This window comes from Tauraco erythrolophus, chromosome 17 (genome assembly GCF_009769465.1).
Source record: "Tauraco erythrolophus isolate bTauEry1 chromosome 17, bTauEry1.pri, whole genome shotgun sequence".
NCBI classification, from domain to species: Eukaryota; Metazoa; Chordata; class Aves; order Musophagiformes; family Musophagidae; genus Tauraco; species Tauraco erythrolophus.
The window spans coordinates 7,226,510-7,239,100 of NC_141481.1; positions in this window are offsets into that span (position 1 = coordinate 7,226,510).

Sequence of the window (12,591 nt, forward strand, 5' to 3'; positions counted from 1 at the left end):
AATTTAAAACCTGTGTGAGAATAAGAGGGCTAAGTGCCTTATGCTTGGCCTTGGAAATTTGATATCTGAGTTCTAGGCTAGTTTAATAATGTTAGCCACCAGTTTTCGTTCACAGGTATTCTTTTTACACATTTTTTTTTTCCATTTTTTTGTGACACACTCTGACAAACTAGTTACTTTCAATGTAATTTCAAGGAATTTCCTAACTAACTAGCTCTAATCTTGCAACATAGGTTCATTTGAGAAGGGGAAAGCAAACCATAGAGCAGCCATAGCAACTGTCTGGAATAAGTCGGGGTAACACTGCTCGACGTTTCTCTTCAGGGTTAAAATAATCTCAGTATTAACAGATATGTCAGACCTCTTGTTTTTGCTGAATAAAATATTCACATTAAAGGAGTGGGATAAACATATGTCTTCTGCTTAACGGTAAGCATTAAAAAAGGTATTTAAAAAAAAAAACAACAGAAAACCCTCACTTTTCAGATCTCTTCTGACTTTTTGATTCTAGACTCAAGACATAACTAACTTACAGTTTTTGTTTGATCTCTTAATGCCACAAGTGATACATTCTGAGGAAGTGTGTTATTGTTATGTATCTATTCTGAAGAGAAATACTATTGATGACCCTGCAGAAAAGACTGATACCTTGAGGACCAAATTAACATGTACTGTTTTTCTTGATGATGAAAGTGGAGAGCATCTTGTCTCTCAAAACATGCATTTCACAAAAAAAAAAAGGTGGGGGGGAAGGAGAGAAAAATGGATGTAGTAAACTAATAGGGGCTATGAAGTTTTGGCATGTGGTTAGACATCCACAGTTAAGAAAGTGCCCCAGATGCTCTCCCTGCACTTCACTGTAGATTCTTCGTTGCTTCTGGCATTTGCACGGTACATACTGAAGTCATGCTTTCTAACCTCTTTGGCTGCCCACCATGTTTCAGCCACCCCACCGTGACAGTGAGGTGATCTAGCCTTAATTACTTGTGTTGTCACCACTTTCAGATGGTTTAATTGGTAGGTGTGTATATATAGGCATGATACCTGCAGTACATGGAGAACTTGAAAGGAACTCGGAATACGTTTGCAAAAGTAAACTCAGGAATAGACACACTACTGTGTGCACATCCAAATCTCTTCCTATGAGGATTTCAAGTGTTTTGAAGTCAGATTCAAGTTGGTGGCCTATGACTTTGGGGTAGTCTGTGTCTTTGTTCATCTCATACTATAGAATTCTATATAAGAGCAGCTCATCTGTACAGGAGCTCAAATTTCCTCTGTGCAAATTTGAGATTGTCAGAGGAACCTTTTAGCAATTGAGACCCCCTCACAACATTTACCTCTTCAGTATGTTTCTTAAGTTCTTGCCTTTTCTGGCAGCTATTATAGCAGCTTAAAATAAAATTAAAAAAAACCCAAAAACAATCAAAAAAACCTCAAACCAAACACAAATACCAAAGATTCTGCTGAAGAGACTCAGGGTTCGTAAGGAGATGATTTTTTAAAAGTGGATGAAGTGCTTTATGTTCCATTAAAGAAGAAAATATTGGATAGGGGTCTTGTTATTGAGAACTGTGGTGTGCTTGTAAAAAGCATATTGTAAGTCTCTTGAGCATTAAGAAGCACTATTTCTATTTGTTATCACAACTATTTTCTAGATACATCAAAATACTCCTTTATCTTTAACCTTATAGTTCAAAGAAAAGAAAAAAACCCCACGCACATTTTGGCATTCTTTCAAGTATTATGTATTGTTAAAAATATCCCCAAGGGCAAACGACCAAAACAACACAGAAGTAAAACATTCACCTCTTGCTCATTGAACAACACAGCAGCAATGACAAGCAGGATGTTTTTGATGCTCTTTTTTTTCTGGGCTAGCAGCTGGGGCCCTTAATCACTTTGGGTGCAAGTTATTCACAAATAACCCTTCTGAGCTCAGTAATCCTGTCTTGCCCCACGTAATAAAAAAAATGTTTTCTACACCAAAGATTCCTAAATGGCCTTTCAGATCTTAGCCTTGCATTCCAAGTATTGCACACTGGCTGCAAGTGTGTATGACCTGCTTCAAAGTTAGAATTGTTAGAACATTTCCAATTTGTGGTCTTTGCTCTCCTCATTCGATATAAAAGCATTGCAGATTAAAAACTCCAAAAATACTTTTATGATGCTGTATAGCACCTTTCTAAGGGCTTGCTTGTGCACCTTCAGGTGTCTGTAATTTCAGGTGAGGTTTGTAGATGTTGAATTTTCTATCAAGCTGAAAATCAGAGACTACCACAAAAACTAGATTTACTTGTCAAGACAGACTGAAAATTTAAACCTCTTTCAGAGTTGGACAGCCTTCTTTTATCTTCTGTTCCCCCTAGCTGCTTTCTGAGTGAGAACATCTGTACAGACTATAGCAGGTTTCAAGTCCTTCACTTTGATATATGGTGTCTGTTCCCAACAATCTGTTGGTTAAAATAAAAGCTGTCTGGTCTGTGTTGTCACTGTCAAACACGATTTTCAGAGTTCTTCCTCACATATTTTCTGTTTTATAACCATTCGTTCACAGCTGTAGCTGTACCTTTTGATATCTTTCTATTTAGCTAAACTACTTACTTGCCAATGCCAGCAAGACAGAAGTTTTTAGAGATTTTCATCCCTGGATGTTTTAATCAGTTCATCAAGCTTCTTTGCTATTTGCTCAGTTTACAGTTAATTCTAATATATTTTCACAAAGTACCCATAAGGCACTGTAGCTGTTCCTGCATAGATTATTTAGCAATTTCTCCTTCCTCACATACAAGTGTTTTTTTCTGAAGGACCCTATTGAAATAGCATTGTCCAAAGGTTTGACCCCATTTTATATATTGCTATTGCTGCTACAGTTACTACAAAAACACGCTTTGATCAGTGAGGATACCTCTGGTAAATCTTTGTTACTCACATGTGCTTGTTAAATCCAGCAGCTGATCTGCCTCGGAAGGAACTGCGCTTCTGCCTCCTAGCAGATATTCTAGCTGTGACAGATAATGACATACACAAGATGACTCTTCTCAATCTAACATAAAAAACCTGAGAGGTAAGGAATAAACTCAGGGGGGAAAAAGACCAACCAAGAAAAAAAAGTGCTTTAAACGTATTCTTGGTTTAATTTTGATAGGTCATTTTCCCAGAAACATGGGATTAGAAGATGTGAATTACAACTTGAGACAAGAGGCAACACAGATATGATCTGATTTTCCATTATTACAGGAACGCTGTCAAATAGTTCAGATCCCACAGTGGGAGTGGGGTTAAATAAGGACTGGAAATGGGCTCAGAGGAAATAAAAAAGCAAAAGTATTTTACATTTGGTTTATGGAAAAGGCAAATTACACTTCTATTATTTTTCCCCTAGAGTTCTGTTGTCCTTCCAGTCCTACATACACCTTTGATAATGCAGAACTAGTAGGTGAAGTAGGCCACTAAAAATGTGAAGCAAGCAAGGTTTCGGGGTTGGTTTTTTTTTGTATTTCAGAAAGTGTAATCAATAAGAAAACATCTGATAGTAGGATTTGTCTGTTTAAGTAACTTAAGGTGGTTTTAGTAGGATAAATCACAGCTTCAATCCTGTAATCCAATCACTCAAGATCAGTACTGATGTCTAGCCTTGTTGACTTAATCAGAGCTCTGTAAGCATAAGGATCTTCCTATGTGAACCAAACTACAAGGTCTGGACTTGTGTGTTTTATGGGAGTATCCTTAAATTTAGGGCAGGTTAAAAGTCCAGCCTACTGACAGTAGAGTCAATATGAGTCTTCCCATCAATTCAAATGGAGACAATACTATGTTCCTGAAGTGCTTTGAAATTCATTGCATGCTTTCCAAATATTGTACTCCTTGTAGAAAAATAATCTTAAACTATAAGTGAATTATTTTGAAACAAAGGGTCAGCATTTACTAAGAACTGTAAAAATAAAATACACAATGTTCAAAGTTACAGCCTACTGGATGGTCTTCTAAACCAGAGAAAACTCGTAGGAATACCAGTTCATAAAATGGTATCATTTGCTACTTATTTGAATGATTAACTTGATAACAGCTTTTGCTAAGAATTTTTACATAGCTTTAGTCACTACTTTTTTTTAATCTTAGATAGAACTGCATAAAGTCATTGTTAACAAGGTTATTACAGCTTTTTATGCAAAAAAAGTGTAACTTTGGTTTTGGTTTGTTTTTCCCCCCCCCCACCGAGTATTAATTTTTTGTTGGTTTGTTTGTTTGTTCTTGATACACATTATTCACCTGGGATATGCTGGCTCTTGGATAACTTTGTTTAAATTCAGCTGCCTGATGTTGGTACTGCAGTTAAAGAAAAAGAAGTTTAATATTTTTATCTACTACTAATGATCAAGAAAATATATTGGATTATATCTTCTTGAAATGATAAGTTAATGAAGTCACGCCAAATTACATTAATAATAAAGTCCTTACAATAAATTAGGCTGTTAGAAGAAATAAGTATGAAAAAATATTTTCAGAGTTCTTTTTCTTTTCACAGTTTAAATCACACAAATTTTGCTTTCAAATTAATCTGACACACACTGTTATGCAGTAATAATTTCTTGTTATTGTAAGGAATAATCCACAGTCAGTTTCTCCCAGTTATTCTAAAGGGTGTTGTGACTGAGACGCATGCATCAGCAGAGTAGTAATAGAATATCTCCTTGCAATTTCCACTTATAATAGAAGACACCCCAGCTAACGGTAAATTCAGTAATTCAGGGAGAATTTTACATGACATTTTGTTAATTTGCTGTTATTACCAGTGGCTTTATTAAAGCAGTACTACAGAAGTGTTAAACAATTGCTGATTGTTAGCAGAAGGAGAGGAGATATTATTTTAATCAAGTAGATTCCAAACTCAGTGGTGGAGTCTGCATCCAAACTTTTGCTAATGGGCTCTTTAAGAAGATAAAAAAAAAATAGTTTCCATTATTCAACTAATTACTGAATGCGAATGGACATGCCTCTGTTCAAAACTGGGCTGAAACCAATGTAGCATATCCAAACCAGCTTTGTAGGAGCCTTCAGAAAGTCTTTTGCTCATCATACTCCCAGTATATGTCTAATCTTGTGATCTAGAGATAAAAGACCATTTCGTTTGCATAAAATATGAAATTGTAGTTTTCTGACTGCAGGTTTATAACCATATATAAATGTATACATATAAACATACACATGCATGAATATCTTTGCTTTTTTAGCTCAAGAATAAATTTCTGCTTAAGCGCTGTCCATAAATGATAAAAAGTCAGTACCAAAGAGTAGAAGCACATCCTTAAGTGCTACATTAAGCACAGTAAAAGCATACCTTTCTTTCCTGTTGTATTATTCTGGAATTAATATCGATCTTCCAAAATCCCAATGTCACAAAGATACTGCTTTACTCATTCCCATTGCCTATGGTCATCATTCTGGAATAACATCTTTAATTGATTAGCAGTTTAGATTTCTGAGAAGACTGCTTTATCTGCATTTATCTGTCATTACTTGCAGTTTCATAATCTAATAAAACCAATATTATCTCCTTTCTAATAGTTTCAAGACAGTCTTTCATTATTTTAGCTGAAGAGTATGAAGAAGAACTTATCTCTTTTTAACTCATATCTGTATATCTCAGTGTTACTAAAACCAAATGAAGTATAACACTTACAGAAAGGAGAGATTTGCCCAAATTATGCAGCAAGTCCAGACCATTTCAGGAAAAAGCAGCGGCTAGGAAAAGAACTGCCAGGCTACTGTTCTTCATAAAGACTAAATCTGGAAATTCTGTAGAAGCAATCAGGACATGCAAGACACTGAAGATTCAAGTACAAGAAACGCCTAAAAATACTTCATGGAATGATGTGGTCTATGAAGGAGATAACCATTCTTGTCAACAAGTTCAAAAGATTTTTCACTGTGAGAGAACTAGACACTATTTAAGAATACAAAGAGTACTCAGATAACAGTCTATTTATCTTGCAAATGTGATGAAGATGTTGAAAAAATTATCTGTTTGGTTTAATTGTAGTTATCTGCCATCTTGTTTTTCAGGTTTGGAGTCCTCCATACCTGCTGAGTTCCAGAAAAGCCTTACAGATGGGAATAAGGAGCAAGGGCATGATTTTGTTAGTCATGAGAATTTAGCTGCGCTCATTATCCATCTTCTACTGAAATGGTCTCTCTTCTAGTAGGAATATCAGAATGCAGGCCTTAACAGGCCAGAGAGGAGAAAACACCTTTGCAGAAAATAATTCATTTGTTCTCAGCTGGTACAATAACTGAACTAAATATCCTAGATTCTCACGCTTTCCAAGTGTTCTCAGTCAACAGCAGATTTCGGAAACTTTTATGTGAAAAGTCTTTCACTTATAAATGCACTGTTATTTCCTGAAGCTTTGGATTTTCCCCCACAAACACATAAAGAAATGGAGAAGATATTCTGTTTAAAAAAATATTCTTTATCTAATGTGAAAACATTGAGCACTACAGATTTACTTGAGTAGCTTTGTGGATTAAAACTGTGCAGGAGATATTTTAAATGTAAAAATATAAATATAAAAAAATAAAATCAAAAAATATAAAATATGCTTTAATAGTTCTGCTATTTTGAAAGTAAAAAATTTGCTTTAGAAATACATCTCCACATCTTTATTTAGTTTTGGATATTTCGAAATTTTCTACATTGTGCTGAATGGCACACCTGATGCATACATCCTTAGAAGAGAGCTTGCCTCTGTACAACTGAGATTTCTGGTATTTGAAGATATAACGAAGCTTTTAAATATACACATAAAAAAAAGGAAACAAAAAATGTTTAAATGAATTACTTTGTAGGACGTTAGTTTTTCAAATGTGTCCATTGTATTTTGTATATTAAGTCAATTTTTTTTTACATTACATTGCTTGTTTTATCTGAAGCATGGCAATTTGCCAATCTTAGCTTTTAGTGATAAATTCTGCTATACAAAGCAAAAGTTTTTATATCTGAGGCCACTTCCTCTGCTATTTTATCATCTTCCTGGTTTTGTCTGTTTTCAATAAATGCCTTTGTATTTTCACATCTTTTATATGGATGTATACACAGATCCTTTCCTCTGTATTAAAACTGGTAGTTGCAAGTCAGTGAGGATAAAAAAGACAGACTGCTGGCTTCAATTTCATTGCACTAACATACTACATGTATGCTTTTATATTACACTATTAAAAGATCTTAACATATTGATATTAAAAGTATTTCCTGAATTTGGGAGTGGGGTGGGGAGGCAGGGGTTGATGTTTCATAATAAGGTTTTAAAAGGGAAATAATCTCTGGGTACAGCTATATTTGAGTACTACAGGTTGACACATGGAGGCTGGGTTCTCACAGTGAAAATACGTTATTTTAAAGCATCTCAAATTTAAGCATGTTGAAATTTAAAATCTGAGAAGAAATTGTGGTGGAAGCCAAACATCTCCTCTTTATCTGCCCCAAGAGGTTGAATATTTCTGCCCAACGAGAAAAATCTAGAAAACTCAGCAGTTAGGAGAAGCCACAGAAATTTCTGCACACACAGTGGAACCCAAAGAAGCTTGAGGGAAAGGAGAACTGAATTAGGGAGAAGAAAGAGATCAGAGAAAAAAAGTTGAAGCTGCAACGCAGTAAACTGGAGAAAAGCTTTTGGAACTTACGCGAAAGAGAAGCTGTTCCTGAAGTCACTGCCCAATTTAGCAGTCTGTCATGAATTCCTCTTTCCCACAAAAAACGGTTACTAAGGATGTAAGCTGCAAATCATCATGTACTAATCTTTTTATGAAGCTGTTTTTGTTGTTGTTCTGTAGACCTATTGTTCTTTTACAATTCTATTAACAGACTAAAAATAACAAGGGCAGTTCTATCAGACTCTGAATTACAATTTTGCTCCTTAAGAATTATTATTTTGTACTGTGCTGATTGAGATCACAGAAATCCTGTTCTGACCACAGAGGTATAAGGTACCAAATTCATCCTTCGTGTAATGCCACGGAGGTAAAGGGAGTTACATAAGGAATTAATTTGACCCGTCTCCTACATTTCCTTGGAAAAATTCTTCGTTCTAGCACTTGCCAAGTTTTAACTTTGACTCTCCCTTGCTTAACATCTTCTTGTACTTAGAGACAGTTTTTCTTTCCTTAAGACTATAAAGAGAAATGCAGCAGAAGAAAGACAATTAAGGTGAAGATCTGCTTTTTAAATTGAAAGTACGTTTCTTATGGTAAGAAAATATCAAAACCTTTCTATTTTGCTATAGAAGTGTATGGGATTATTCTTACATCCATGAGGACATGAAAAGAATAAACTAGTATGTATATAGCCATGAGAAAGAAAGGATTTAAGTGATGTTTTTCTGCCTCAGACCCCATGTGTTTCCAATTACAGCAGTTGGAATAAATAGGGACCTTTCTTGGTTAGAGACAGTAAGAATTTAAAATATTACACATCACCTTTTAACAAGGAATCACCTCCCCTTTGCCTGTGGACTCAACAGGAGGTATATATTCAAAAATAACCTACAAGAGAAGCTGAAGGCTTACTCTCACCAGTATACAGCTGCAATTTTATGATACAATAAATTGTAGTTTTGGGATGGTGACATGGCACAAAATTCTTTGTACAAATTCAACCCACAGGTACAAAGTTATTTAAAAGACAAAACCCTCACAAAACAAGGAGTGGAGAGTGATTTTACTCCTGATGATTTTATGACAGAGTTGGTATCATCTTCCCGCTGCCAGTATAAATCCAGGATAAAGCTTGGTCTAAACACTGTAACTCATAGCTGGCTATTCTTGACAGGAATGCAATTATATGCTCACATTTGATCTTGATCAATTTATTGCTATTACATGATCTAATATTGTACAGATTGGATGTCAACAAGCATGTAAGTCTGACTATAGGCACAATTTGAGAAGGGCTGAGCACGAGGGAGCAGAAAATGAAACTGATGGGGAGAGTCTGTGGTTCAGAATAAGGTAAGAATTATGCGGGGATACTGTTCCCACTGACAATACAATTATCCAGCAGCCTGCCTGCCTTCTTTCCACACCATCTGTGTGGAAAGCATCTACCAATGCTGCAATTGTGCCAATGCAACTGTTTGTGGGACCAAGGTGTGAACTTAATCAATAGAATATATCTGGTTAAAAATTATTATTTTAGGCAGAACTTTTAAACTCTGGATTGAATGATCTGATTTACAGCATGGCTTCACAAATGGTTGCATGAACAGCTGTAGAGGGCATTAAAAGTCAGAATCATTAGTTGCCAGTTCCTGCTCCTGTCTAAATTTATGGTTCCATATTTATTAAACCCAGATTTGTGCACTACTGACTAGCCAGCAGCAAGATTTGGGCCAGCTCACATGGAGATACGCAATTGCATATCAAATGCTCACTGGTGAATCAACAAGAGCACCTGGTCTAACCCTTCTAACACTGTATGTCATGGGCGAGTCCATCTTGTTACTTGGCTGCCATACGTACATTGGGATGCCAGCCCTCTTATTACACCGTGGAGTTGTTTAAGAAGGCTTCTCTGGGCGGGGAGGAGCAAGGAACTGTGGGGGCCTCCCCTGTTATCAGCACTACTACAATAAATCTCTCAACTGCTGCCATATGCACGCAGCTAGAGCAGGACTCATGTATGGTTTGCAGCCCAGCGACAGCTGGATGAATTATGAATTTGAAATTCCCAGGCCTTGGTGAGACTGAAGAGTGGTGTGCGATAATACACTCAACCATTCCAAGCTGGAGTTAGCCAGCAGACGTGAATTCACAGACTGTGGCTACTTCTCAGGGTGGGAACAGAGTTTGGCCTTAATCAGTGCACTCTCCTTTGGAGAATCGCTTTACATTAAACTCCTCATTTTCCTGAGATAGAAAAACCTTCTCGTGCAAAATTCCACTCAAGATCTGTTTCAGCCCATGTCCTTTGAATCCAAGTCCTCTTTTTCTACCATTTTAGGCACAGCTTTCATGCTAGAAAGCGTCTTGTTTGTGTCTAGTACTTTGAATAACTGACACAAGTAGAACAAGTTCTAATGCAAAGTATATTTCAGATCATAAGCATTACAGAGTTGGTGGACCTCCACAATTCTTAATGCATTTGGTTTTCCTCACTGGGACATTCTGGTGTTCTTTACCCAATGACTCGCCAGTGGCCCTATCAGTGTTACTCAATGGATACAAGTACTGACTTCCAAAACCAGTAATATTTGATGCTAAGAGTAGATTAAGCTCATTTAGCAGTCTTAAAAAAAAACAACAATCTCAAAATATGTCAAGAGTTGGAATTAGAAATAAGCTGCAAATAAAATCCAGGATATGATTTTAAAGTAAAGTATACCTGGAGAAAAAGACATGCAAAATTCTTAGGAGAGAGGTTATTTCAACTTTGGATTTTTTTGACTGTTCTAAGGGAACGAGCTTCCTATCCATTCATAAAAGAAGTTTGACTTCATAGAATCATAGAATGATTTGGGCTGGAAGGGACCTTAAAGACCATCTAGTTCCAACCCCTCTGCCTTGCTAAGCTTCAGCTTTGACGCTCCCCAAAGCAATATGAAATTCTAGCATGTAAATTTTTTTTGGACTAAATGAAAGGTGCAAGCACTTTTGAAACCACTAAGACAACCAGCAAACAGAATTTTCTATAAATGTATTTTCCCAGCTAAGACAAATATGATACATGTGACAGCATAAACATTTTAAGAAACAATACATGGCTACAACCCGTCTGCCAGACAGAAGAAGTCAAAGAGTTTGCCTTAGGGGAGTTTAAGAATACCAGATTATTCAACTTCTGATAAATAAATTTAAAAAAAAAAGGAAAAAAATGCATGATGATGGACTAAGACCTTCCTGCCTCGAAACTATTAGGTAATGCTTCTTAAAAAATAAAAATTGTTTGATCTTCTAGATATGAAACAAAAGTATTCTTTAATACAGTGTCTGAGTAATTGACAACAGTGATTCTGACTATCAACAAGATATTGTCTTTGGAAATGTAATGCTTGCACCACTTTTCTAAAAATGTAAACATCTAGTGAGGAAGTAGTAAAATCAACCAACTAATTCTAGTTTATGAAACACTGCGCATCTGTATTCTTTAAGATGTATCTATATTCTTTGAGATAGATCTAAGAATGTACAGATGTCCATGTCTTTAAGATTGACTGTTCTCCTTAAAGGTAAATATAAAATCCTTCTTACCAAATCTAACAGAAGTCACAATAAGCCAGACTGGAAAATTAGTGACATCTTGACTGCACACATGAAATGGGAATACCTGCATGCAAGATGACTACCTCACTGAATGAAATTTCAAAGATTCTTTCTTTCTTCGAACAATAAGGTGCATTATTCCATCTCCCCATGTCTGATACTGATGTCTAGTCTAATGGCACAATGGAAGTTACTTTATTTCTTTCTGCATTGAGAAAATTCAGAATTGTATTTCTTGTCTTTGAATACAATGTTACTATTTACTTTCCAATTACTACCCATGTAATGAACATCATCATAGCTCATGCTTTTGATTAGAAATGAAATTTACAAAATCTATCATCATAAAATGGAATTTCACATCACTGAAACATTACATTACTGAGAGAGGAAACTTACCAAAGTAAGATTAAGCTTATTTCTTTCTACAAATAAACTGAAGATGAATAATGAAGATGTTTTTCCAGAATTTCCATTAACCAATAAAGAGCAATCCAGAAAAAAGAGAATCCACTCTTGCTGAGGAAAGGATGTGATAACCAACAGGGCTTTCCTACTCTTGAATTCTTTGATTATTAAAAAAAAAAAGGAAAAAAAAGGGAGGGGTAAAGAGTAATTTTCATTTTCATTACTACTGCTTGGAATCTGGTTCAAATTGAAATCCATAGAAATGTCTTAATATTTAATGAGGTTTTTAGAAAACAAAATGTGATATAAGGGATTCGGTTGTCTTTGCTGACTCTCTCTCTGTATGGATAAATGTCACAATAGATGCCCCTGACTCCTTAAAATGAAAAATGCCATGATAAATTACTACTTAGTGGAAACTGATTCAAAACAGATACTAAACTACCCAAGGAGAAAAAACAAGACAAAGTGTATTACCCAAAATTTCGGCAAAGAACCTCATTTATCATTAAGGAATTAACCCTGCCAAGAGCAGTTTTTGGAGAAAGCCCAATTTTCCCCTAAAAATAATTTAAACAGACCAGCTATTAGACTATTATTTACACAAATGACAGACTATGAAGTTCTTCCAACACAGAAGGTTAGACTTGTGGATATAAAACTGGCAAAACATACTTGTGGTAAAAATAGAGCTATGACTACAGAAGGGACTGCAAGAAAGAAAAAAAAGATCAAGCAATCTTTAGAAAACTGTTGATTGAAATCCTTATTAATACAGAGAGAAAAAACAAAATTCATGTGTATTTCAAAACAGAAGAATGATCAAAGATCCAGAAAACAAAGTAGATGCGACAGAATTATTCACATGAATAGGAAATAGTTTATTGAGTGTATCTTAATTTTTTTTCTGAGATTGTAACCTGTCTT